Here is a 27,042-nt window from a genome sequence, read left to right on the forward strand (position 1 = left end):
CGTCCTCAGTTATTGCTTAAGTAACACACATCCTGTTGGGCATTATTTGCATATTGTAGCATCTTTGAGAGGTTAGCATAATTACAGTTGCAAAACACAAAATACGTTTTATGAGCACTGTTTACATCTTTAAACGACTGACAAGTACAGTCTGGATGGTTTTATTTTCCCAAACACTGTACTAAATAACATTATCTCACAAATCAAAAAAACATTAGATAGTTTGTGTGCCAATGGAACACGTTTTCTGCATGCTTGGAACGCTGAGGAGAATGACATCGAAAGGATGAGCACGTTCTTTTATGAAAAGACCGCCCTCTACTCCTCCTCCTCTTACACGCTTGAAACGCCTCGTGAAGAAAAGTAATATTACCAGAAGGTCCTACGAGAGGTTTAGTAGTCTCTTGCATGTTAGGACGTCTGTAAGGTATGAAAAGTAATAACTGGAAACTGGGTTTCTATGTTTAAGTAATATCGGGGATATTTTAAAGAGATGACATGAGCTAGTTAATATATTTTAATGGTGTTTTGGGTTTCTTGGTTTCTTTTGGCGTTTGTTCCTAGTCAGGACACGTCTGTGGTGGTGTTTTGACAAGCATTGTTCAGTTTTCTTGTGTAGCTGAGAGCGGGTCGCTGTCTTTGGTTGATACGGTTTTATGTGTTTTTTTTTCCCCTCCCGCCCTGTGAACGTTTCTTTTTTAATATATAAAGGTCATGCAGTGTAATCTACCATTTAAATAGTACTCTTCAGGTTTTCATTTAATTTATTTTACATACTTCGGTCTGTGTGTAAATGTTAACTTGGCTTGTCGTGACAAGCAAAGGTAGGCAAAATACCGGGAAGTGTCCGATGGGCAGCTTAAAGGTTCTTTTTGTAAAGACTGAGCGCAGACATGACAGCAAACGAAGCGTCCCTTTAGGAAAGGCTGTTTGAAATTAATTCAAACGTAATGCATTTTAGCCTCATAGCAGAAGAAATTTGGCCAAAGGCCCGAAAAATAGAGGCACATTTTAAATATTGCTCTTAATAAACTTAAAGTTGCTAAAGTGAAAGGTTTTGTGCTTGTATGCATTTTCTGAAGTCGTGTCTGTCGCTGTTATTATTATGTCGTAACTTCAATCCTGTACGAGTTGACAGAAAACCACATTGCATGAGCAACATAAGAAAAAGACGAGTTAAAGTCTGGGCATGCTGCCAAACTGTGGACAGCTGAGAGCAATGCTAAACATCTTTTTGTAATATTCATACTTAATGGGCCACATTTTGGTGTTTGCATGGTTAACTTTACGGACTGTTGCAGACTTCAGGTAGAGCAAACTTTTTTCCTTTTCTAATGATTAGTATAGATTTTTATTTATTTTTTGTTAATGAAGTGGGTGTGATAATCCATGGGATTGTTTTCAGTGTGTAATCTGTGCATTTGGCAAAAAAAAAAAAAATTGCAAGGTATAGGTTTGCCTTCAGTTTAGTTACTGCCCTAAACCTAAGTCTCAAAGCCGAATGTCTGGAGACATTGGGAACCATAGGTTTCAACCTTACCCCCCCCCCCCCATGGAGGTGGGGGTTAATTAGGGACACCTATTTGTATTGGTAGTAATATCAACTTGATAAGCTGATGTTACTAAAAAAGAATGTGACTCCACATGCATGTTTTGAAGTAAAATGTGTCTAGATTTGTTTATGTAAACCCACATTCTCTCCCAATTAATCTATTCAATAATCAGTAATTATAAAGCTTGCAAATGTTTCAATGTATTTGGTATTATAAATGTAAATTTATATATGTAATGCTGTGTGAAATGTTTTATCCCTGTAATTTTTCTCCCCTGGGTTTTGCTGAAAATGGGTGCATACCCATACAGACCATCCCAGTAAACAAATGTTTAAAAAAAAAAAAAAAAAAAAAAGCTGTAGAGTTGCATGTACAAAAAGACAGTTAACTAGTAAGAATTCTAATGTAGGACCAAGACTTGTATATAGTATGTCGTCAACAGTACGTTTTTGTATTCTGGGAGAATGCCACAGCAGACCTCAAGGAAGCTATTGATAGGCATAGGATTGCCATCAGAATACTATGTAGCTAGTAATACATTTTTGCAGTTGTGCTCAATTTTATGTACCGACCATAGTAAGGACCTGCACAAACCAGAACAAAGCCAAGCCCTGTTTAGACTTATTGTATACATACATTCTTGCTAGGCCACTTCAGTCTGAAAACAAAGTGCTCCTCACTGCCTACACACCACACCTGTCCGCAGCATCCTTTCTCAATTCCAGTTATGTAGCCCTCTCCTGGAACTGTATCCCCTCACCCTTAAATGTACTACCACCCTTTGTAATTCCAATACCAGTGTGTGTCGGGGGGGAAAAAAACACCTGTACAACCTTCAAAACAGATGCATGACAAGACTACCTACTTACTATAACTATGTCTTTCTCACACTCCATTCACTGACATCTCCATATCGTACCAGGTAGTAATGGCGTAGCATCGGAAGAATCTCCCTTTTAATGATACCATACTGATAGTATATGCTCTCTTACCTCTTCAGCCGACACGAAGATATTTGTTTTTTAGTGTCCTTCCATAACATAACCTTCTCATCTGTCTAAACATAATCTGGTATCCCCCATGTCCTTAATTTTCCCTATTAATGTGCATCTAATTCTGTTCTCCTCTCTCTTTTGGCAGCAGAATTCTCTTATTTTCACTTCCATACATTAGAAGTAGTCATTATTTTGAATTGCTATGTATTTGTGTACTTGGCGTAGGCTGTGTTTCTGAAAGTGTCTTGCTACTTGCAGTACATATTCTGTTCTTGATCACAATTTCTTGGCAACATTCTGTAAATGTATTTGTCTGTTGTGGGCCTTTTGTCCTCTTGTATGTAACTGCTTAACAGCTATTGTAAAATATTTTTGTGCGTTTTGTAGAGCCTTTCTCTGATATCCTGTGTATGTGATTGGGACTTGTTTTTCCTATGCTCCTGCAGTGCAGAAGTAATGGAGAAAAGAGAGTCTCAGTTTGTTTTTTAATTGTGGGTGATGTACTGTTAATGCAAGACATCTGGACAAAGTTCAACATAATGGAGGGAAAAAGGTCCAAAAATGGGGGCAAACTTTAAATATTGCTCTTAAGCTTAGTAATTTCCTGGAATAAGTTTTGTTTTGGCATGGTTTTTCAGAAGGATATGAAACCGGTTAATGACTTCAGTCCTCAGTGGCTTGCCTTAAACATTTTTGAGGGACAGACCAATGCTGAGGTATAAATCTGGACAGTTGAGAGATGTCTGCTGAGGTTTTAGGAGGGACCGTGCAGAAATGCAAGAAAAATAATGTACGTTGTTTTTAGTTTTGCAGAACATACCTGTTTTTCTTGCAGTTTGCTCTGTTCTCTTAAGTATATGCTAATAAACAACTAGCTGCTCTTCTGGTATATGCTTGATTTCAACAGGCACACTGGGCTGTTGAATCAGTATGCACGTTTTTGAATAGCAGTGAGCTGCTGTTGTATAATTGCTTAAACAACCAGTAAGCACATGGTATGGCATGTGTAAAGAACATGTACTACTAACTAAATACAAGGGCTGTTGAGTTTAGTTCCAGTGTTTTGCATATGCAATGATCTGCTCATTGTGCAACTAAGTACTTGCAGTTGGATTTATGAAAAAAGGCATTTTGTTTTGCATTCTTTTTTGGGGCTTGGAGGATTTTTTAGGTATACATTGAACATTGGTTTGTGAACTCTAAGTCAGTTTGTGTATACAAGTGCACATACATAATGTGTGTATCTATCCTATGCATGCATACATAATACAAATGTGTTTGTGTGTGTGCATAGAAATATGAAGTCTGGTGCTATGAGACAGTGGAAGTATTTAAGAAACCATACACGCCGAAAGTGTGTGAAAAGGATAAGAATACATATCAGCATTACTGTTTATCAGTTATTTTAAAGTAATGAGGGATGGTTAGGTGATTATAGGATAAGGGGCATTATTTTATTGTAGTATCCCCCGGTTGGGCGGTGGGCTGTGTGGTTTACATATCAAATGGCCATGATGTCATATGCAAATGATGCACAATTGACTGTCATAGGTAGGTACTAGGCTATCGGCCCAAGGGCCTAAGTAAGCCTAGCCAACAAGGTTCCCTGGCTTACACCACCCAAGAAAGTTAATTTCCTGTGCCCCTGTTGAGCAGAGCCACAGATGTGATCCCCGGGGTGTATTTCCTGTTTCCCATCCACTCATCAAGATTTTGCTTGAAGAGTGCTAATGAGGAACTTTGCTTGACATAAATGAGTAGCTTGTTCAGAGTATGGGAAGTCTCTGGGACAGGAATCTATCCCTCCAGCATGTCCTGTTTATTGTGGTGACAAGGTTTAGGTCCCTAGAGCGTGTAGCTCTGAGGGATTGGGATTTCTTTAGGTGTAGCATGTCCCAACAGCTCTGGGTTTAACATAGCTTTATGTTAGGCAGAGATCTCCTTGGAGTAGGTGATATGCTACAGAGAAAAGCTGGAGGTTTTTTTTGATACTGTCAGTGTAGGGCATCTGTTTGAGGCCAGTAATCCTCTGTGGGTACTTTTGTGGCCTTTCCAGCTGCTGCAGATGCCTTATGAGGTACATTCCAAAAGGGCTGTTGTACTCTATAATTGGTCTGAGTGCCGAGTAGAGGGGGAACATTGACCTCTTCTTTCCTGGATGAGAACCCTTTTGTTTTGGCATTGAGCTTGAGACCATGCCTCTGACACCAGGCATCTGTCTCAGTGAGGCCCTTCTGTAGGATGTCCACAACATTTGGGGACTCTGCTATGGTTCCTAGTTTGTAGTCATCTGCGAACTTCTTTAGGTAGAGGCCTTCTGTGTTGGCCTGCACTTCAGAGAAGTAGATACCAAACGGGAGAGGTCCCATGACTGAACCCTGTGGTACTCCACTTGTCACTGGTTTGGAGTGTGAAACTTTTACAGTGTGGGTTCCGTCAGTGAGCCAGTTGGCAACCCATCTTGTGACATAAGGATTTATACCTAGTTTAGTGAGTTTAGCTATAATTCCAGAATGGGGGGTGGTGTCGAAAGCCTTGGCGAGGTCAAGATGATAGGCTGTGTGAACCACCTTACCCTCGTCTACAGCTTTGGTGACTGCCTCAAAGAAGTCAGTCATGGTCAGAAGGCATGATGTGCCTTACACAAGTCCGAACTGGGTGGGGTCCAGAGGTTGGAGGTTACTAATGTCTTTGAGTTCCATGATGATGTGTTCCATGGCCTTGCAGACCAGGCTAGTCAGGCTAATAGGGCAGTAGTTTCCAGGATCAGTGGTGGTTCCCCCTTTTGTGGAGTGGGATAACTGTTGCTGTGTGCCATTCACTGGGCACAAAGCCTGATGTGAGACTGACCATGGTGCTTAGGTGGGGAGCCAGTTTGTTCTGAAGTTCATGTAAAACGCAGCCTCTGATGTTGTCCCATCCCATGGATGCGAGTGCATCTTTTACCTGCATAGATGTGGTTACAGGGACAGTGCATTTTTCTGTATAAATATGGGCTGATAGGGGGTGGGTGGTAAAGAGGGGGTGAGGTGGGTAAAGAGGGGGTAAAATCAACTTAACCTATCTGCCAGGATGTTGGCAATATTGGTTGGTTCTGTAATTTTCGTGCTGTTGTGCTGTAACTCAGAGCAGATCTGGGTGTTGCCATTGCAATTCTTGACATAGCTATAGAATGCTTTGTGGTTGCTCTTAGAATCGGTAGCGATTTGTTGTCATAGCTAGCTTTGGAGAATCTTGTAAAGGATCTCTGCGTCTTACTGAGGCTGAATGGGAGCTCCTCCCCTCATGGCATTTACTCTTTTACAACAGTTTTTCCTTCTGTTGTAGAGTTTTTGTTTATGGCAGGGGACCACCTGGCGCTTTTTTTTTTTTGAGGATAGCATCTGTTTGGGATAGCACGATCCATGCACTCGTAAGTGTTATGGAGTGCATTTGTGTAGGATTCAGCAGTCGTATCTGTATTGTCCATCTGCATGGGTATCATGAAGTTCGCCATTTCTGTCTTGAGCATGAATTTGGCTTTGGAGAAATTTTCTCCCATGGTTCCTGTAATGGTGGGTGGGGGCGAGATGTGGGTATCTAGGGTGATTAGCCTATGGTCTGATCTGACCAATGAGGAGTTGATTTCAGGTGTGGAATACCGGTCACTCATGTTGGTAATGACCTAGGTCTAGGATATTGCTGCCCCTGGTGGGGATGTTAAGTTGGTCCAGGGCATTGGAATTTATGAATTCCAGAAAGTGTTGAGTGAAGGAGTTGGTACACGAGTAGTTTTCCCAGTTTATGGTGGGGTAGTTGAAATTGCCCATTATTAGGGTGTTTGAACCTTAATATTATCCAGTATGTCCAAGAAAAGGAGTGGGAATCCTGGGGCATGGTGGGGGATCTGTAGCAAGCTACAATTTGGATTGCAGTTTTGCCCAGAGTTAGTTGCACTTCGATGACCTCTGATGCATTATGCTGTGCAACTGGCCTGGAGGTGTGGATATCCTTTAATGAATATGGACACACCTCCACTTTTGGTGTTCTGGTCCAGGTTAGATGGCTGAAAAGTGTGGGTGAGTTATAGCCTGGTAATGCAGGGGTGCTCTCTAGAGCCTTGAACGAGGTTTCTATCACTGCACAGATAGCGATGCTCTCCATTTTGAGGAGTGCTTCGAGTGAGTGCGTTTTGAGATTTAAACTTCTAGCATTGAGTAGCATTACCCTCTGTCTTTTGCTTGCCCGTTCCTGTTACGGTGGTGAATTTGTCATTTGAACCTTGCCTAAAAAAGGCACTATAGGGGCAGCAAGAGCCTTGGCCAGTATCCGGAATCCCAGGGGTGACAGGTGCAGGCATCTCTGGCAAAGCTTTGTGGCCTGTCGACCCATGTCGTCCCAGGCAGACAGCCTTAGAATGACACCAGAAACTTAGCCATTTGTTTGTCAATCATTTTGTCCTTGTACTGTGGTATCATTCTGGGCGATGGCAAGGTGCTACTTGGGACTAGGTTCATACCTGCCTGGGTTACAAGATCGGAGAGCTCTTCCATGTCTCTCTTAATGTAGTCCAGGGAGGCAAGTTTCAGGTCGTTCACACCAACATGGACAATGGAGAGTCATATTTGTGCTTGTGGAGTGACCAGAGTGTGTGGGTTATGTGGCAGATCCTGGCACCTGACAGTAACCTTCTCCTTGCTTAGCCTGGTGAGTGGGACATCTGTGTGCCAGACTGTAGTCACCTATGACTAGTGTGTTGGGTACGTTGGTTTGCCTTATGGGCTGTGGTGCAGATTTGCTAGTGACCTCATGCATTGGATGTTTGGCACATTTTGTGCTTGTCATTTGTGAATGCTTCATGACACTTACACCCTTTAACTTGCATATAAGAATTCAAACCATGGATTTTTTTTTTTTAATGACTTTAAAAGGTGACCAAATAACAGGAGGTAAATTGGGATTGATTTTTTTAGGAGTAAAAAAAGTGCTGCCTTAATGGTTGTCGTCATTTGTCCACAGTTCCACTGCCTTTTGGTAAACCATCACCAATTTCAAGAGGGACAGAACATGATTTTGAGACCAAACCAGTTATGTCCTTGAAAATTGCCGATACTTGAGATCTGTGTTCTCCATGTTTGGAGTCAGGGTGCTGGACCATGCAAATAATTTAGACCAAAAATGTGCATAGACCCCTTTTGTAATTCCACGAAATGAATGAGCCTCTCTGTCCCATACACTCACATATACACATGCATGTCTGTCTTGTTTTATGAATACAAAGATTTACAAAATATCTCAGCTGAGATCAGAGTGAAGAAGGAATACATGTTTTTCAAAATCATTTTGTGAAATCAAAAAAGTATAGAGGAGACTAAGAATTTAGGGGCTAATTAATCCAAGATCTATCACAGGGCTGATGGCTGGACACGTCATGGAAAACTTCACTTGTGTATTTTCCTCAGAGGGGTATGCACTAGCTGAATAGTCATGATGCCGGTGAAATACCTTGATGAATATTCATTCCTTATTCGTACATGTCACCTGGTGTTGGTGGTGAACCTAGTTTGGGTGGGCCTTGCTACTGTGCATCAGGGGGATACTACAATACAATGCTGGATAAGGATGCAATAATTAGGGCAGACTATCAAAAGTAATAGAAATGACACACTTTGCCTTCAAGTTAGTGCTGCAGGAAGTTAGAAGGTCTAACGGCAGAGGTAATTTAAGAGAGGAAGGGGAAAAGAAGGTGCTGGTGTAAGGCACAGTGGACATATTAAGCTAAGGAAAGAGAGGATAGGAGTGTGCACTGGGGAATATTGTTTTGAAAGTGCACAAATTTATTAAGTTGGTAATGTGGATGTTTTTGGTAAGATGGTGAAATAAGTGTCATGGTAGCATGCTAAGTAATGAGCACATTGATACTAACAGTATTAATTGTGTTGTCGGAGATTAGATTGTGATGAGAATATAGTGGGCTATAGATGGGGTGTGTATGTATGTTTTAAATTGAAAGTTTATTTTGCAATGGGTTGGAGCAAGGACCTGATGGTAGCTGCTTAGACATATAAAGTTAATTGAATTGCTAGTGGTGCTGTGAGTAACTTGACATGCTATTACTGTGTTGTGGTGGTGACCCATTAAGGGGGGGGGGTCTGTCATTGTGATTGAAAACTTAAAAGGTTGTTTCTTAAGAGCTTGCCATATGCTCTGTGCTATGACTGAGAGAACTAAGGGCATGCCATTTCCCCCTTGGTATTTGACCTTGGAGTTTGTAAGAAGTGCAAGGGGAGTAGCCCCTGAAGGTGGGCGGTTGACTTTATTAAGCTGACTACATGAAACTAGCATTTCAGAAGCTGAATAATATGAAGCTTGGATGTACATGTCTTAACGTGGTGAGATACCTGACACTGTAATGCAGATCCTGTAGTTTTGTTCAGTAAATTCTGATGAACTGCTTGTTGAAATTGGGTAGTTTACCTTAAGCACATTTACATGGAGGAAAGGCTTAATTAGTGTCTTGGTTTAGGACCGCACCAGTTTGTGTAAACTGTACATGTGTATATTAACTAACAAGTCTTCTTGCTGTAGTGGTAATGTGTATGTTAACTAATAAGTCTTATTGCTGCAGTAGTAAAAATCAGTGTAGCAACTTTATAGGTTCATATGTCTTTACTAGGTTAATGACTGCAAGGGCCTTTTTAAGCCTAGCCATGCATCCCAAATCTGACGCGTTCTGGTACCCTTGATAAGTGTAAGCAGGGCCTGGGAAGTGAACTATTTACAGGTAACCCATGTCCATTAGAGACGGATACAAAGCCATGGATGAATTTTCTGGTTCCCCATCCAGTTGTCCAAGTTGCATTTAAAAATTGGGTTGGAGAGGAACTCTGCTTCATGTGGATGGGGAGCCTGTTCCAGAGTCTGGGTAGTATCTGGGTATGAGAAAAATCCGTGGTATCCTTCACCCAGTATGCAACCTGTACTGGGTCCAAAACAAACCAAGAAGAAACTTTGCAGTATGGAGTGTATGAAGTTTGTTACTGTTTTGTAGTACGTATTTTACAGTTTGTTACTGTTTTGTAGTACGTATTTTACAGTTTGTTACTGTTTTGTAGTACGTATTTTACAGTTTGTTGCTGTTTTGTAGTACGTATTTTAGTTTGTTTTTTTTTTTTTTGTGTGTGAAGTAGGTGCATAACTTAATTTAAGGTGTGTACGTCACACCCTCCACACTGTAAAGTTTCTTCTTGGTTTGGTAGCTTTCTTGAATACATATTGGTCTCTCCAAGTCCTGTTTATATCACAGACAAAGTTTTTGTCTTTCGAATGGGGAATGTCTGACAGACATCCTGCATATCCATAAAACAAAGTGGTGTCTGACAATGCCCTGTATGCCAGGAATAGATCTCAACAGCCTGTAGAAGACAATACATTGATAGGGCCTTGAGGTGGTCTGCATAGGCAACGTTTTACTTGTGCCCTGTATTCTTTTAGTGAGGAACCTCTATGGATTTTCCAGTTGTTGGATATACCTGGTTAGGTAAATACCAGAGGGACGCTGTACTCTATGGGTCTGATGAATGCCTAATATAGTGGAATAATTACTCTCCTTGGACGTAGAGTCCATACCACAAAGTTGTGCATTATTGAATGACCATCACATGTCTACAGTAGTGAGGAAGTCAAAGCCTAGGTTACTGTCAGAGTGTCCCTGATTACTGGGTCAACTGTTAGGGGTGTGTTGTCAATAGGATAGTTACCAGTGGTGGGTGACTTTCCAAAGGATACTATTATGCATTTAGTTTTAGTCCATGGGTCTGACACAAGTTGCTTTTGTGTCAACCCTTCCTGAAGAATGTTTTGTTGGTGTGGGATTTAATGACATTTAATTTGCAATCGTCTGCAAATTTAGTCAGCCAGACACCATTGAAATTGGCCTTTACTTCAGAGAAGTAAATGCCAAAAAGGAGCAGTCAAAGGACTGATCCCTGGAGGGTCTACACTTACGGCTGGCTGTTTTGTAGAGGTGGACTCCCCAGTTCTAACTTCCTGGGTCCCGTCTGTGAGCCATTTGGCTATCCACCAGGTGACCTACAGGTTTGTACCTAAGCCAGTCCAAGGTAGTCAGTGTGAACTAGTTTGTCTACTTCCATTGCTTTTGGGACCTTCTCAAAGAAGTCAGTCAGATTGAGTAGACATGACCTGCCCTTGATGAAACCAAACCGGGTTGGGTCCTGTGTCTGGAGGTTTATTGCATCATTATTGATCACTTCCATGATTCTTTTCATGACTTTAAATACAAGACTAGTGAGACTGTAGATGGCTCATCTTTGTGCAGAGAGAGGACTGTTGCTGTTCTCTATTCATGCGGCACAAATACTGTTTGGTGACTACAGTTAAATAGCAATTCCAGAAGGCCTGATGGTCACGTTTCATGCTGTTTTAGAAGGCATCCTAGGATATTGAATGGATCCTTTGCAGTGCTTTTGGCCTTTAGAGAGAGCACTAAGGACCTGTTCCCAGTGATAGCAGGGGGAGTTGTATTTGATGGTATTTCCTGAGGGAAGGTTGAGGGGGAGAGGGGTAAAGTTGGAGCTGAATTTGTCCGCCAGTAGATTTGCTATATCTTGCTCAGTGTAGGTGGCTCTGTTTACAATGAACTTTGTACCACAATTGTGTATTGCTGTAAGTTGCAAACATAACTAAAGAATGTCTTGTGTTGTCCTTGGCCTGGGAGGCCAAATCTACCTCAAATTTGGCTTTGGTAGACTTTGATCTCTTGAGTGTTTTGTTTAGTTTGAGTGCTTTTATCCTGCTGGATGCAGTGCTGCACATCCTAATTTTTGCCATGATTTTATTCTGTTATACGGCTTGTTGATTTTGTATTCCACCAGGGTGGCTTGTTTTTTGAGTTAGTTCTGTACTTCCTTCCTAGTGGGTACAGCTGCCTGTATGCAGCGAAATTCTTGTGTACTGTTTTGATTAACAGTTCTGCATAAGCAGCAGTGTTCTCAGGGTTTATGGGGGGGGGGGGTGAAATTTTGCCAGGTTGTCAGTTAATAGCAGGAAGGTAGCCTTGGATTATTTCCTGGATTTTCTAGGGTTACTGGGGGGGGGGGGGGTCCAGATTTCTTTTTTTACTTAATAGTAGACCATTTTGTGGTCTGACCTTACCAAGGAAAACATCACACTAGCATGTGTGCAGCACTGTCCCATGTTGTTGAGGACCAGATCCAGCATGGTTGCACCTCTGGTTGGTGTATTGAAAATCTGGTACAGGGAGTTTGTTTACAAAATCCAGTAATCTCTGCCTGTATGTTTGGTGTTTTATAGGATTCCTAGTCAACAGTGGGGTAATCAGTTTCCTATGAATATGGTATTGGGTTGGATGGCAGTGTCATCTGTTGACCATCTCCTTCATGCTGACAAATATGGCACCCCTTTAACAATGACACCAGAAAGTAAGCCAATTATTAGTCTCTCCTCTTGTTTGTATTGTGGCATCATCCTTGGGGAAGTTGAAATGCTGCTCAAAGCTAGGCTTAATACCAGCCTGGGGGGACATTCTGAGAGCTCCATGATGGCTGTCTTCATATAGTCTAGGGAGGTATCTACACTCATATGGACTATGACAGATTCATACTGGTGGTCCAGTGACCTGAGTGTATGCATAATGTGGTGGATCCTAGCCCCTGACAAACAACTGGCTGTGACTTTCTCTTTGCTCAGCCTGGTGAGAGTGACATCGATGTCTCACAATGGAGTCTCCAATGACCAGAATATTGGATTGTATAGTGGTTTGCCTTATGGGTTAGAAGTAGAGGCTTTGTGAGATGTGGCTTTGTGTTGATGTGCATTTGGGGCTGCTGAGGGTATGTTTGTACTTTTGTCTAAGACGTCCTTGGGGTTTTGGAAGGCTACATTTCAGTTCCTCACCATATGTGGGTCTGTCTGCTTTTAAATTTTGTGTACGATTTTCAATAGTACACGCGCTGCACCAACCTTATTGACATTGAGTACTTGTATATATGAGAGTTTTGTTTCCAGTGACATTGTGTAAATACTACTGTCACATACCATATCGGTGTGTTTGAGAATTAACTGGTTGTCAGTAAACATGCCCATATCCACCAATCTGGCGACAGATGGTGAGAGTTCATATCTATGGCAACAGACCCTTATTTTATTGATTAGACAGTTGGAGTGAGAATATAAAGCAATGTCATAAGTTTCTAGGTTGTAACTCTGGGAATAGTGCTTGTCAATGCAAAGTAGTTGTCCTGTGTTCAACTAGGTATTGGAGAAATTTCAGTTGTGCTTTTACATGAAAGGTGTCACTCAAGGTGCCTGTCTATACAGGGCACTGCCAGACACTTGAGGGGAACTAATAAGTAGATCCTGAAAATTTAAGGATGAAGTAGTTAGGCAGGTGTTCTGAAAAGTGTGAAATGAATCGAGCGGTACTTTGCTTGTCAAGAATGGTGAAAAGACTGGAGTAGTGCGAGTGGCTACTGCCAGGCTACTACTTGTGGTCTCATCACAGCTTCATTGTGCTGGGATACAGTGCTTCTTTGCTTTCTCACCAGAAGCAAAACATTAGCGCAAATCCCAAGATGAGAAGCAGGCTGCAGCCTTTTTGGTGATCCATAGTCTTGTCCCAGTTGATGCAAGGGTCTGTAGGCTTGTAGCATTTTCCTGGAAAACGTTTTAAATGGCAACCAGACCAATCGGGAACGTCAAGCACAGGCACACACTGTCCAACTGGAAATGGTCAGGAATCCATGCCCTCTGCTCCTTCTCTCACCAAGAGCAAAATATAAGCACAAATTCCAAGTTGTCACCTATGAAGCAGTTATTAGGCTTTCTGGTGATCAGCAGTCTCCAGGAAATGTCCCCGTGTTCCTCCTTTCACCTGGAGAAAACAGAAGCACTAGCTTCAAGATGACCACTGAGAGGCAGAATGCAGTCTCTCCAATAATTGGTGGTCTTGCAAAAGATTGCAGATTTTAAAAGTTGTTGTTTGTCTTTCAGTAAGGGGTTACCACAGCGGAACTCGGGTCCGCTAATGATTGGCAGTAGTTTTTTTTTTTTTTTTTTATGAAAAGCTGAGGTGCCAGCTCTACGCCCAACCTTCAACGAAGGCACGCATGTCTTTCAAACGCTACCCATCCGCGGGGAGGACATGCAGACTCCACACACAAGGCACTCCTAAGCCAAGCTGAGAATCTAACGTGAGAACTACTTGCTGTGAGGTAACAATGCTACTGCTGTACCACCATGGAATTTTTAAAGGTAATATTGTATAAAATGGGTTCATACCCTAAACGCTGCAGTGTGCACTGATCAGCTAGATATGAAAGAGCGGGTAGCTTAAGATGTAGCTGGCTTAAGTGGAGAGTCACTAATTTTTAAAAGAGCAAGATTGAAAGGTGGAGCACTTTGTATTATGGTTCTGTGTAATATGGTGGGATGGCAAATAAATTTAAATAGTTTGGGTGTGATTTCACAGAATAATTTTGTGCTTACAACCGCCAATGAAAGAGGGAGAGGTCAGGAGATATGTGATAAAAATAAGAACAAAACTGCCCCAGGGTTGGAGGGTGATTAAAATGTGTGTGACTCGAAAGAGACAGACATGGCTGTCATCTTTCTTTCCTTTTTTTAATGTGTAATGTAAAAACAGAATAAAAGTAAAACGTGTAGAGAGCGAACTTCAATATACAAAGTAGAAGATGCCCATGAAGTAATGCAATATGTAAGAGAGGAAAAGCAAACTGAGTGAAAGGCCCTCTCACATCTGCGAAATACGTGCATTACTTCAGTGAACCTGACTTCATTTTTTGCAAAGAGCCCATGTTTATTTTATGATTTGGAGACAAAAGCAGTCAGGTAGCACTGTCCAATTCATTTTTGTCTTAAATGTTTCTGAAACTTTTTTTTTTTTAAAGTTAATTTGCATTTTTTTTCTTTAATGTGAAGTCATCTTGTATAGGAATCCAGCAGAGTTTTTGTGTGGTCTTCTGTATCGCAGTTATCAATGGGCAGACTGTTTTCCCCCAAACCTACATTGGTTTAAACAATTTTAATACTTGGGTTTACAAATAAAAAAATACTTTCCTTCATTTTAGTCCCCGCCCAGCAAAGAAAACTGATTTTCTCCTAGCCTTTTTTTTTTTTCCCCCATCACTGAGGCAAGGATCACTTTTTCATGCACCCATTGGGGTGTTTGGTGGGTTTTTATCTTGTGATATCTCCCCCCCCCAAAATAAAAAACAGGTATATGCAGAGAGAGATGGGTTCCCAGCTGACTGCCTTGGTATACCTTAATTTCTGCAAAGGCTGTTAACAACGAGCACATGAAGTGGTTTTCCCTGTCTACACTAAGGAAACTGCACTTACCCATCCCAAGGGTGGAGGGTGAGATACAGGAATTAAAGCACATGGGAAAGTGGGCAAAGTCACGCTTCCCCTTTTGTCCGAATTCTTCACTTCTAATTGTACCTTGGTGGCCTGTCAGAACTTCATCCACTGCACCATGGAGCCAGGTGTCCCAGAAGGGTATTCAAGGTAGCTTTAGAAATTTTTGGCAGTAAATGCCAGTCCCTGATTCCGTCCTGCCATAGACTGTACTGGCTGCTACTTGCATTATTTTTACAGAACTGTTGGCTTGAATACAAAGACTGGAGTTAAAAATCTGACACTTGAGCTAGTGCCAGGGATTCCAAAAGCTTTCTTCCAGAGCTGAGTTGACAGAGCCTGTTGCCATCTGACACTAACTGAAAGATAAGATGCTCTGTTTAATTTCTCTCCCATTCTGAAATGTACACACCAAGTCTTGAGTGATTGCTGTCCCATGATTGTCTGTTGTCCAGTGCCAAATCTATCTTTACGCTTAAGAGCAGTTGTTTCCATTTGGCAGAAGTCAATATAAGGCTTGGCTAGCTTCTATGGTAATCTGTGTGGGTTTGCTTGGAGAGAGCAAATAACCCGGCTGCCAAGAATAGTTACTTTATAACAGTACAATTATGTTTTTGGGTAATGTGTATGCCTTTAAGGCTTTTTGGTCATTTACCATTTCTTGAACTACTGCGGTAGTGTTGTCACCTTACAGTAAGACGCTGTCCGGTTTGATTTTCAGCTAGAGCGTCTTCTGCGTGGAGACATGCGTGAATGGGCGTACCTTCGTTGAAGGTTGTGCATCAGGGCTGGTAACTCTGCATGTAAAAAATCAACTACCAATCATTAGCGGACCGGATTTCCGCTGTGGCGACCCCTGACCGGGAAAAGCTGAGAGCAACAACCATTTCTTGAACTAGAGTAATTCTTCCTGGCATTTAACATTTACTAGGGGAAGCCTAGGTGAAAATTTGAAGTAAATCTGCAGATATGAAGAGATTTGCTAAGTTTGTATAGAGTGCAGGCAAAGAATAATAAAATGCTGTGATCTAGGGGATCACTTTTATTTAGAGGGAATGACCTGAATTCTTTCAGCAGTATTATGCATTGGGGGAACTGAATAATTTTAGTTTTATAGCCGTAAATTCCAGCTCCTGCAGCATGTGAAGCTACCAGTGAACTGTAGTAATTTTTAACTGTTGTACTGCACACGTTTTATATGTTGCCTTGACTGTACCGTCCAGCTATTAATCATCCTGTTACATTTTTGCAGCTGCTAAAATAGAGTGGCAGTATTGGGCAAATATCTGTGTTTAAACTTAACATGCAATTCCATCAGAGGTTTAATTAGGTTTTACTTCTGTCATTCATACATGTATGGCTTGAGCATACTTCCTGTAAAAGATTGTATCTGAAGAGAAAGTAAAAGTGCTGTAGTTCCTCTTATTTGAGGGAAAAGAGAGAAACTTGAGGCTTGGGTAGAGAAGAGAATAGCTTTGATAGAGTATTTTTGGAAGGAGTGACTGTGAATAAGCTTTGAAATAGTAAGGAGTGGGATTTGTAAGGACAGTTAAGCTTTTTAGGGTACAAGAGATGTAAATTGATGTTTGGGATGGGCAAAGACTGAAGGTTCCTTTTATAATGAATACATTGTCTATCTGTGTATGTATGCAATTGTCTCCTGCGGATAAGTGAAGGCCTTTGTCTAAGATCATGTTTTCTCTGTAGTTTCATGCAGGCCCTGTTTGACGTGTCTGCCATTTTCTTTGACTCTGTGGTAAGTGAGATTGCTAGGGCCAGATGTCATGGGTCCCTTGAGTAAGGGCTGGAGGTAATTATCCATTTCATGGTACTGTGATTTCCCCTTGCAGTGAGATCTGTTTTTATGAATGTTTTAGTTTTTGTACTAATGGGTTGGTCAGGATTTGATGCTGACCCTTACCATTTTCTCTAGCGAATACTGTCCCCTCCCCTGTTTCTGTGCACATATTTGCATTACTGATTTTTGTGGTAAAGTGCTTCTATAACAAAAATAAACAGAATGGAAGGCTGGGATTTTACCTGTGTAGTCCATGCTGACATTTAGGGTCTGTAAAACATTAAGACCTTGTGTAAAACAGTGGAGTGCAAGATGGCTGTAACCATAATAAATTCTGTTGGGGAAGACCTGATTTACACATGCCCACAAGTGGTGCTGTTCAGTGTGCATGAACATTCAAGGCATTGTGGACAGTGAAAAAAATGCAGAGGTATGCAAGTGGTGGTCTGTTGCTTTTGTTATGGTTGGAACCTGACTCTTCAGTGGAGTGGTTTATTTAATAGGGTTGAGGCCTCTTTATCTCTGACCACATAAATGATTGCAAGGGCAAAATGTGTACTGTGGAAAAACTAGTGCAGAGGTTTAAAAAGCTATGGTTAATTTTTTTTTTTCTTGAAGCGAGGTACACCTTGGCAAAGGACTTGGGTCATAATAGTATTTTGTGGTATAATATTGAAAGCCGTCTCTGGTGTCTCGTTTCTGGATGTCCATCTTTTTTCCTAGTGTCCCGTTTATGAATGACCATGCCCCCCCCCCTTTTGTTAAATTGTAACATATATAAAAGTAATCTCCTTAGTTTGACTTCAGGAAAAAACATGACACTTGTACACCCCATAGTTTCCGTTGCTGTCCAAGTCATTGAGCTCTTTGTACATTTAAACTGCAGTGCTCTGATTTTTTAAGTTGTCTGTAATGATTATCAGAGTCTCACTTAACTAACTTTAGGATTCTCCTTTTGGCAATGGCTATTTATTGGGGACATAATTTTGCCCCCAAAAATGTGAGTGACTTTTTAAGTTGGTATGATCAGACAAAGAGAGTGGGTGGTTTGTGAAAGGGTAGATTTTTTAGGCATTGAGAATTGTGGTTAGTCCATTTTACTATGCAAGGTCATACCAGCGCTCCGAGGGTTGTGAAGTTCATGTTATCCAGTCCTTTTCTATTTGGATTTTATTCTAAGCCTTTCTGATATGAATTTGATCAGTTAACCACATACCCAACACTCTGACGTTGAAGCCGTTTTTCCTTTCTTATGAGCATATTCCTGTTCAGTGAATCAACGGAGTAATTCATATGAGTGTGATCACTACATGGTTTATACAGTTTTAAGTGTCATTTTTAACTTGTGAATAAATCCTTTTCACTGTTTTTACGGAAGACCTGCCTGCACTACATACATTATCTGGAAGGTTGCATGACCTTCAGCTTAGTTTACTGATGCCAACATTCCTGAGAAAGTGACTTATTTTGCACTTAACATTTTAGTTGATACGTCAAAATACCCTTTAACTGTTTGTTGTAACATGGTTTATGTATTGTAACATGGTTTTTGTATTGTATGTGAAGAGAAAGTGAAGTAATATGCTAAGTTTACTGTTGGTGCTGTTTTAATGCCGTGAGTTTCTGTATTCTGCTATTGTTTTGCAGGAGAGAGTAAAACCAGAATTTAAGTTCAGATTTGGTAAATTGGTAAAACGTCACATGTCTGCATCTGGAGATTAGCTTTGTAAAAGGATGACTTGCTAGTTAATAGTCTAGCACTTGGGCTGTAGATTCCACCCATACTTGTCCCACATCAAAGTAGTGCCTGTTGCAGATGGTAGAGAGAGAGAAGGTGAAACCTGTGTGAAAGGACTCTAATGTAACTTTTGTTGACTTATGGCAACTGTTGTGCATCATCCACACACACGTTTTAGTGCAAGCATGTAGAGGAATATTTGTCCCATCACAAAGAACTAGCCTGTTCTGCATCAGGTTGTCCACTACAGTAGCCTTAAGCATTTTTGGTGTACTATTAATCTTTCACCCAGGGGAAACTAAATTAGCCAAATTCCAGACCTCGGTCTTCTGCCTCAGAAGTAGTCACCTAACTTGGGTTTTAAGGACATTTTTCTCTCTGCCAGTACCTCAGGAGTTGGTCTCAAATCTGACCTTTCACAGCTTTGTGGCACATCCTCTTGGATTCCAGCAGTATACCACCTAATATTAGCAACAGCATGGTTTTCTCGGTCACAGGTGGTTGTGATCATTGCATGATGAAGACTTGTGGACCCATACCTATGGTGAAAAATGAACTATGTCTGTTTGAAAGTTCCATTTAGTAAGTGGAAGTACTTTCATGGCCATCTGTTATGTATTATCACTCTTGCTGCTCCTGTTTTTTGCCATTATCAGATCATGTATTGCTCATTTCCCCCTTTCTCTTGCATTTCCTCTCATTCTCAAACCCCATTACATTAGTTTATTGGGCTTGCTTTTGTGTTTGCAGTTTTCTTTATCCCTATATGCTATTTTTTTTTTTTAGCTATAGTACATCTCTTTAATTTCTGCTGCATCCCTATTCAATAACTTTATCTCTACCAAATGTCAGTGAGCAGACCATGTATTTGCAGACATCTTGCATCTGTCAGGTAGATGAGGAGGTTTAAATAATACGCTACATTTACTGTTGCTGTTTTTTATGCTGCGAATTTGTCTATTTTACTGTATTTTTGTAGGTTCAGTTATCAGTCGTACTGACCATCCTTTCATTTTTCGGTATGCAAAAAAGTCAACAGCTGACAGCCATTTTCTTAAAGTATGTGTAGTGATTTATTTTTGAAACCTCACATTCTTTTGGAATTAATGTGTTCGACCTAGTTAAACAGCAGTCCCTGTATGTGTAAATCTGTCTCTTGTGAAAAAAAAATTCAAGTTGTGGGCTTATGCCTACAGCTTTTTTGTTTTGAGATTTCGCTTTAAATGGGTTCTGCCATTTAGATCTTTGTTCAATAAACAGAAGTAATAAAATGGTTAAACGTGTTTGATTTGTGGCGGTGTAGTATGTCTTGTGATTCCCTGTGAAGTGATTTTATTTTTGAAACCTTCTTTTGGAATTTAAGTATGTCCTGCCCTAGTTAAGGTAGCCACAGACAAGCCATTAACAATAACACCTTAGTGCCTCCACTTGGACAATGTCCCAGTACTGGCCAGACCATGAGTTCCCTCTTGTGTACTGCTCATACCCCCTCCATCCTGGCCCCTAAATTATGCTATAGTCTCCCTGCTGAACTCCAACATATCTGACTTTACATCAGATTCTGAGAGCTATTAACCCTTGTAGGGGAAAAAAGCTACATTCCCTTGCTTCCCTCATGTATTTTTTTAAAATGGCTTAATTCTGTACACCATAGATCATAGACCCTTGCATTTCTGTATATAGAATATTAAACGTGGAAAATATCTACACTAGTCTTTGGAATAGTATTGTTTGGGAAAGCTAAGTTCTGCACATCAACATGCATTAACTCTAGGTGATGCTTTTACTAAACTCTAAATGTTGCACACTCTATTAGTATTGTACTATTTTTTTTTCCCTTGAGTGTACAGGTTCTTTACTTTTTCTGTAATCTACTATGGCTGAAGTCCACATTGGATAGTTCACTACTCCAGTTAAAAATTGTAATTTTTTTCTTGCTTAAATTGTTTTTAAAGATAAATTAATTTTACTGTCATTCCCTCGTCTCAAAAGATGTGTGTGAATTGCGTCCTCTCAATTTTAACTACAGGAAGAATGTTGTCAGTACTCCTGATTTAATTGAGGAAGACAACAGCAACTCCCCCGAGGACCTGCATTTTGATGTTTTCATGAAGTTGATGACTAAACATTCAGGTGGAAACCTGAGACTATTTCTTTTCCATCTGCTTATTTTTCTCCATTACAGAAATACTGACATTTTGAAAAAAAAATGCCTTCTAGAAATCTGTTATCTATAGAATTTTAGATTTTATAAAGGCTTTATTTCCCTACTGCAAAACTGGGTAGTGGTGGCTGAATTCTCTTGTATTGGACAAGGATTTAGATGTATTCAGCCAGAAATGTGCCGCTTATTCTTTTAGTGCTTGGATAGACACACAGCAGGAGTGGTTTTTGAAATGTAAGAATGTGTTCTAGAACTTCAAGGATGCGGTTGGTAGTTTGGGGTGGTGGGGACATGCATATGAAAAAGGGGATAAGTCTGTAGCCTTTTCTCTTGTCCAGTTGTTGACAGACTAATTAGTCTGTCCTGCTGCTTCTCCGCCTTATTTTTGAGCTGGAGAATCTAAAGGCTGTGGCTTCTTTTTTTTTTTTGGATTCATGTACATACCCATTCAAAGTAGATTATAAGTGAAGGCTTTCAGGAATTGCATGTCACTAGGACTTCTCCAGATTGTAGTGAACAATCTGGTACATAAACAAGATTGATACTCTTGTTTTTACTAGCTACCCATGAAGTTATGGGAAGAGGCATTGCTCTTTGGCCTCCGTATGTGTGCAGATCATTTTACAGAGAAGTTGGCATTTTAGTGGATTGCCTTAGTCAAGTTTGTGGTCTAGTGGTAACAGTTTAACTTGAGCAAATCTTTTGTTTTTTCTGATGTTAACCCCTGGTGTTACTGAGAGACCTCTTATTGCTGTACAGATCTCATGTCAAGTTCTGGACATGACATTGATACAGTCTTGAGACTGGACAGGGTACCTGCTTCCTCCTTTTTGTTGTGGCCCTGTTAGGCACAGCTATGGTGGTGCTGGTAAAATGTGATCCTGGGTTACTTTCTGTTCAGGATGGATGTGATAGTTTGGCAGACCTGTGTTGGGCACAGTTGTTTCTTGGGCTCTTCATTAACTGCTCAGGAAGGATGTTTGCCTTTTGGCAACTGCATCTTTCAGGTAAGCAGATCAACGGACGGGAAATGTTTTTCTGATGTGAGTTTTAAATTCTTTGTATGCTTTGACTTTGGGTCTTGCTGTTCTCCTTATCATAGTACCCATTATTTGCATCTAAGCCTGTAGCTTTCTTCTGGAAGATGGTTGTACTTAAAGCCTTGAAATGTTCTTGCGTGGGACTACAGATGACTCTTACTTTTTCTGCCTTTTTTTAAGGGCTGTACTGTTGCTTAAACTGTAAAACTGTGTTCTCCCTAGTTATGGTTGTCTGTTGAATAGATAATCCTATTGGGTCTATGAGCCATTTGACTGGATAACTGTTCTTGTGAGACTAACTGGTCTGTTGATGACTTCCTAATGTACAAATGACTCCTAGGGATGACTCTTGGACAGAGGTGTAGTAGCTTAATTTCTTTTTTTGTTTTTTTTTAAGGACATTGTCCTTTTGTCTGAGAGCCTTTGCCACTACATTTCTTCAGGGAATTCTGGTGGAGGATTTTGCTCATTCAGTCCTTAGATGTGTACAATTTTCGATATGAAAATGTAGTCACTTGTATGATACTTCATAGTGTATTTAAGTACTAGAACAGCAGATATGATTCCATCCCCAACTTTGCAGTTTTAGAATTTTTTTATTTTAACAGCCGTTTGGTTTGCTTATACTTGTGGTTAAGATTGTGATAGGTTATGTTTTATCCTGGTGCCTTATTGAGTTTCTACATGGCTTAAAAGTTGTATGATTGGGACACCGTGAGAGTATGATTTGGTGTATACATGAAGACAGGCTGTCTTTCTGCAGTTGGGCACCATCCCTAATTTAAACCAAGCCACTGAACTCCTTACAAAACTGACTTTCCCTTTAATCTCTAGAATCCCAGTACTAAACAAAAAAAATACTTTATTACTTGAATTTTAATATCCTTCTCAGGCTATGAATCCTGGCACTTTTTGGAAGTCCTTGTCGCCTCATAGACGTTGCCCATTCGATTCTCAGTCAGAGCGTCTTCTGTGTGGCGACATGCGTGAACGGGCATTCCTTCGTTGAAGGTTGTGCGTTAGGCCCGGCAAGCCAGCATCTAAAACTCTACTGCCAATCATAAGCGGACCGGAGTTCCACTGTGGCGACCCCTAACCGGGAAAAGCCAAAAGACACAAACAAATCCCTCCACAAGAAATTGGGAACATTACATTAGCCTAAGGAACCTAGCTAAAAAAAGCCATTGGAAGATGCACAAGCTAATCCATGATGGAGACTAAAAACCCTTGGATTACACCCCAAGGAAATTTAGGAGTCTAACCTCACTGGGCCAGCCTACCTCACTCAAATCACACTAATACTCTTCCCTATTGGCAGATGATTTCCAGAAAGACTTGTTCTCTGCTATGCCAGATACTCCACCCACCCTGAATATTTTCCTGTATCCAATTTCAGATGGATCTTGTGCAAAGATGATGCATCACTACTGCAGATAATACAGCTGGATGTACCTCTAGGTACAGACATCCTCCATCCTTGATTCGCTTACCATTGTTAAAACTACATTGCAAAACCTGTGCAACACATACTGATATGCCTAATATCTGGAAAACTGCCATAGTAAAATCTTCCCAAACAAAAACATCTCGCACTCCTCTGTCTCACGGTGTCTTGTCGCTCGGTGTCTCTCCAGCCATGTGCATGATCTAGACAAATTCTTTCAGTCTCTACATTTTAAGATTTAAAGCTCAATGTCATAATGCATCTCATACACCACATGAGTTCTGATCAGGTAGTTGCATATCTGTAACCATGTGCATGCAGATAATTTTCTTATATCAATTTATGGGCACGCTAGCTGCATCCATTTTCATACATCTCACTAGGACCTTCAACCTAGTTGACCATTCCTTCATACTCCATGTGACTGAACTAGACATCAGTCCTGAAGCCATTCCCTGGTTTCCTGGGCTGTCTTGCAGGCATGTCACAGTTGGCTACAAGCTCTACCATTTTCACCTTCCTGCTCTTTTATATGCTGATGACATGGTCTTATCTTTTCTAATGAATGGTTAGAGCGGTAGAGCATCTACTTCAGTCTGATTTCTTCCAAGTGAATGGATCAAAAGATTCAGGGGGTCTGCTGAACTTCTTGACAACTGCCAAATGACATTCTTAAAACTTAAACCGATGAGATTTTTCTTGTTCAAGATGGCAATTCTGCCTTGGCACTAGTGTCCAAGTACCTTGGTCTGTCTCTGGTTAGACCTATCACTCATTCATTTTGGGGGGGGCATGTAAAAAAAAAAAAGCTGAACCCCATTCTCTTCTGGGTACAAATAATCCTTTTCAGTTCTACTCAACCAGAGCTGTAGAAGGAAAGGAAAGGAAAGGAATCGTAACTCCCAACTCTAATTCTTCCTTCCTGTTGTCAGTCAATTACCATTCAGGTACTAGAGAACCAAAATTTTGTAGATTGTATCACTCATTCCTCAAGAAATTAATACCACTGTGTAACTGGTTCTCTGTAATCAGAACAGATGACCCTTCTGGACATTCAGAAGGCATGTAGCTGGTTCTTGACTTTTTTTTGTGTGTGTGTGAAGCAGTTGGTATAAATGACCAGTATTTGAAAGTGATTTATAAATGCAAACAAAGAAACTGAACCAAAAATCAAGCCAAGATAAGTCATTACGCATGTAACAGCAAACTTTGTCTGCAAAGAACCACATAACAGTCTGGACTTTGCAGTACTACCATTAGTGGAAGTGTGATCGACCCAAACCCGTGCAAAGTTTGACTTCACGGTTAACTAGAAATCCTAATAGTAAGTGCACATATCTTTGCACATGCAGTCTTACCCATGTGGGAGTGAGGACTTCACCCAGCTTGTCAGTTTCCACACTATTATATATTTTACTGCAAGGGAATGGACAGGCCGTTATTTTGATGGACTAATATGATTTGGTATTGCTTACAGAAAGTAATTTAAAACTTTGTAGCACTGAATTAGTGACGCACCCTTTCACTGGAACTGCGAGGAACATGGACTTGAGACTCATACTGAGGAACATTGTGAAGTACACTGTATGTTTTGTAGGGCAGTTATCTGAGCCTACTGTAATAAAATTAAGCTAGAAGAGTACTGTTGCCTCTGATAAGTCTTATGATTGTAGCAATAATTCATGGCTGGGTGTGATTTAATAATGGATTTTGCCGTGGCTGTTGTGGTTTGGTCACATGGGTGAAGCCTGAGTCGCACCAAACAAAGCCAGCCATTAGTAAATAAGCATTACCCACACCCAGCCATGGTTTATCGCTCTTGCATAGTCGCATTGAACTTTAGGCATGATGGTGCATGTTTGGAATGAAATGAAAATTTGAAACTGAAGTGAGACTCCCCTGAACAGTGGTGCTGTAAGTGCCCGACTGTTGCCGAACCATGAGTCTGCGAGGGAAGCTAACCCATGTACTGCTACTTAATGATTTGTAGCTAAATCTGTTTCTTATCTGCACACACACACTGCCACAATGTATGTACAAGTTACTGTGTAGAATGAACATTGCATATAATTTGGAAAATATTTCTATATAAATGCCAGCATAACATAAAATATCAGTACCACAATTCGTGGTACTTATTGCTGCTCGCTCTCTAAGTTTACTGGCTCGTGTTATGCGTCCATTTTTCTGGAAGATATTCTGAGTACTCCATATACACTTGTGCTCTGGGTTCAGTTGTACTCCATATTTGTCCTAGAGTCCCGGTTGGAATTAAGTCAGCACCATAAAGAATACTGACAATCCGTACAAGTTAGCTCCTTATGATTAAAGTGCAGCCATCAGATAAGGTGCATCAAAACCAGCCAAAAGTCAAAGAATATTAGCCTTCTGCCTAATGTCGCTTCCCCATTGTATGCTTGCCAGCTACAAAACATCACATTTCTAATGTGCAACAGTAATGGTGAACGTGGAAATACGTGCAGCAGTATTGCACTGAATCGCTCCAGTGATTTAATTTTTAACCAGAGACGTGCAAGGGCAATTCTGTGGGCTAGGCTTGTAAAGGCACCAGGGCCATTGGCCTAGTACACACGTATGAACCTGCAATTTGGGAATCCTTGTTGGCTTCTGAAATGCAATGGTATTAAACTCTGAAATCCTGGATCACCTTCTTGCTCTTACTTTCAGAAATGTAACTAGAAACCAGAGATATTAATTACTCTCTTGCTCTTTTCTGAATAATTCTGTACAAAGATAATATTTTCAGCGAATATAAAAGGGATTGTGGATAGATGGATGGAACACCTGTTCAACATGCGTTTTAGCATTATTGACAGGGTAAAAAAATGGATGTCTGCTGTGCTGCTCGTTGGGTTGCACTTGCAGTCCTTGAATACAGAAGTTTAACTTCTATCACACATGGCCATCACGCACATTGTTTTTTATTGACCTTATTAGCACAGCTGTCTGACCTTTTTACCCTTTGGTTTGGATGTTGGGATAATTAGCAGATACCTTTTTATAGGAATCGACTGGGTTTAAAAACCTTGTTTCTGAGTTATAGCCAAACTATATACTTAAGCTGTGCTGATGAGGTCAATAAAAAGGCTGAAACATGCATGCTCACAGCTAGTGGGGTTTGGTTTTATTGGCCTAAATGTAAAATGTCATACACATTCAGAAGCCGTGTAGCTGAAACACTTTGTTCTTAAGAGGTCATTTGCTTATATCCTGTTGGCCTACTTTTATAGGAGATTAAAGGTATCCTACAGTGAAAACTCTAGCTTGACTGGGTTTTTCCTGCAGTGTTTACCAAATGGTTTGACTTTTTACTCTTGCATTTGGATGGTACTCGGAGCAGACCTACTACTATATATTCTTCAAGCACCTACATGAATGCAACTCTTATTTAAGCTCTAACAAGACAAGCCCTTGCATACAATCTCTGAAACTAATCATTACTGGCCCTTTAACACAAATCTCACTTTTCAGATTTCAGGCCTATGAGCATGCTTTCTCGGGTCTCTGACCCAAACTATGGGAAGCCATCCAACTGCAATTTAGACACTTCCTCTTCACCCAAAGTTCCATGGACTACTAAAATCTCCTCTACTTAATCCACCCAAATGTTCCTGCAACCAGTCATATCATGGTCAAATGGGGCCATGGGCAGGGTAATGGATCAACCCCTTCCGGCAGGGTAATGGATCAACCCCTTCCGGCAGCCATTTCAGTGTCCCATTACTTGTCTTTCTCCCACTTACCATTGCTCAAACCTGTCATTGTGTGTACTATTTTCTTTTATAATGGTTTGATATTTAGATTTAAGTTGTAACTGTTATTTCAAAAATTTATCGCACAAATACTGATGGCTGTTTGCTAAACAAAGCAAGACAGTGTTGCAACCCACATTC

At 40.7% G+C, this 27,042-nt stretch overlaps 1 protein-coding gene across 2 annotated transcripts in view; it reads left to right on the forward strand.

Annotated features, from left to right (window-relative positions):
* The first annotated feature begins 319 nt into the window (after positions 1-319).
* The window catches only part of SNX10 (sorting nexin 10), a 654,311-nt gene continuing 627,588 nt past the window's right edge, over positions 320-27,042 (forward strand). Inside the window, exon 1 of one of the 2 annotated variants that reach the window (XM_044066784.1) lies at positions 320-427. The gene's annotated coding sequence lies outside the window, so the exon portion shown is untranslated. The remainder of the gene's footprint in view (positions 428-27,042) is intronic. The other variant, XM_044066786.1, reaches the window with a different exon arrangement.

The sequence above is a fragment of the Protopterus annectens genome, chromosome 3.part1 (assembly GCF_019279795.1).
Source record: "Protopterus annectens isolate FY-2018-M chromosome 3.part1, PAN1.0, whole genome shotgun sequence".
In the NCBI taxonomy this organism is placed as follows: domain Eukaryota; kingdom Metazoa; phylum Chordata; order Ceratodontiformes; family Protopteridae; genus Protopterus; species Protopterus annectens.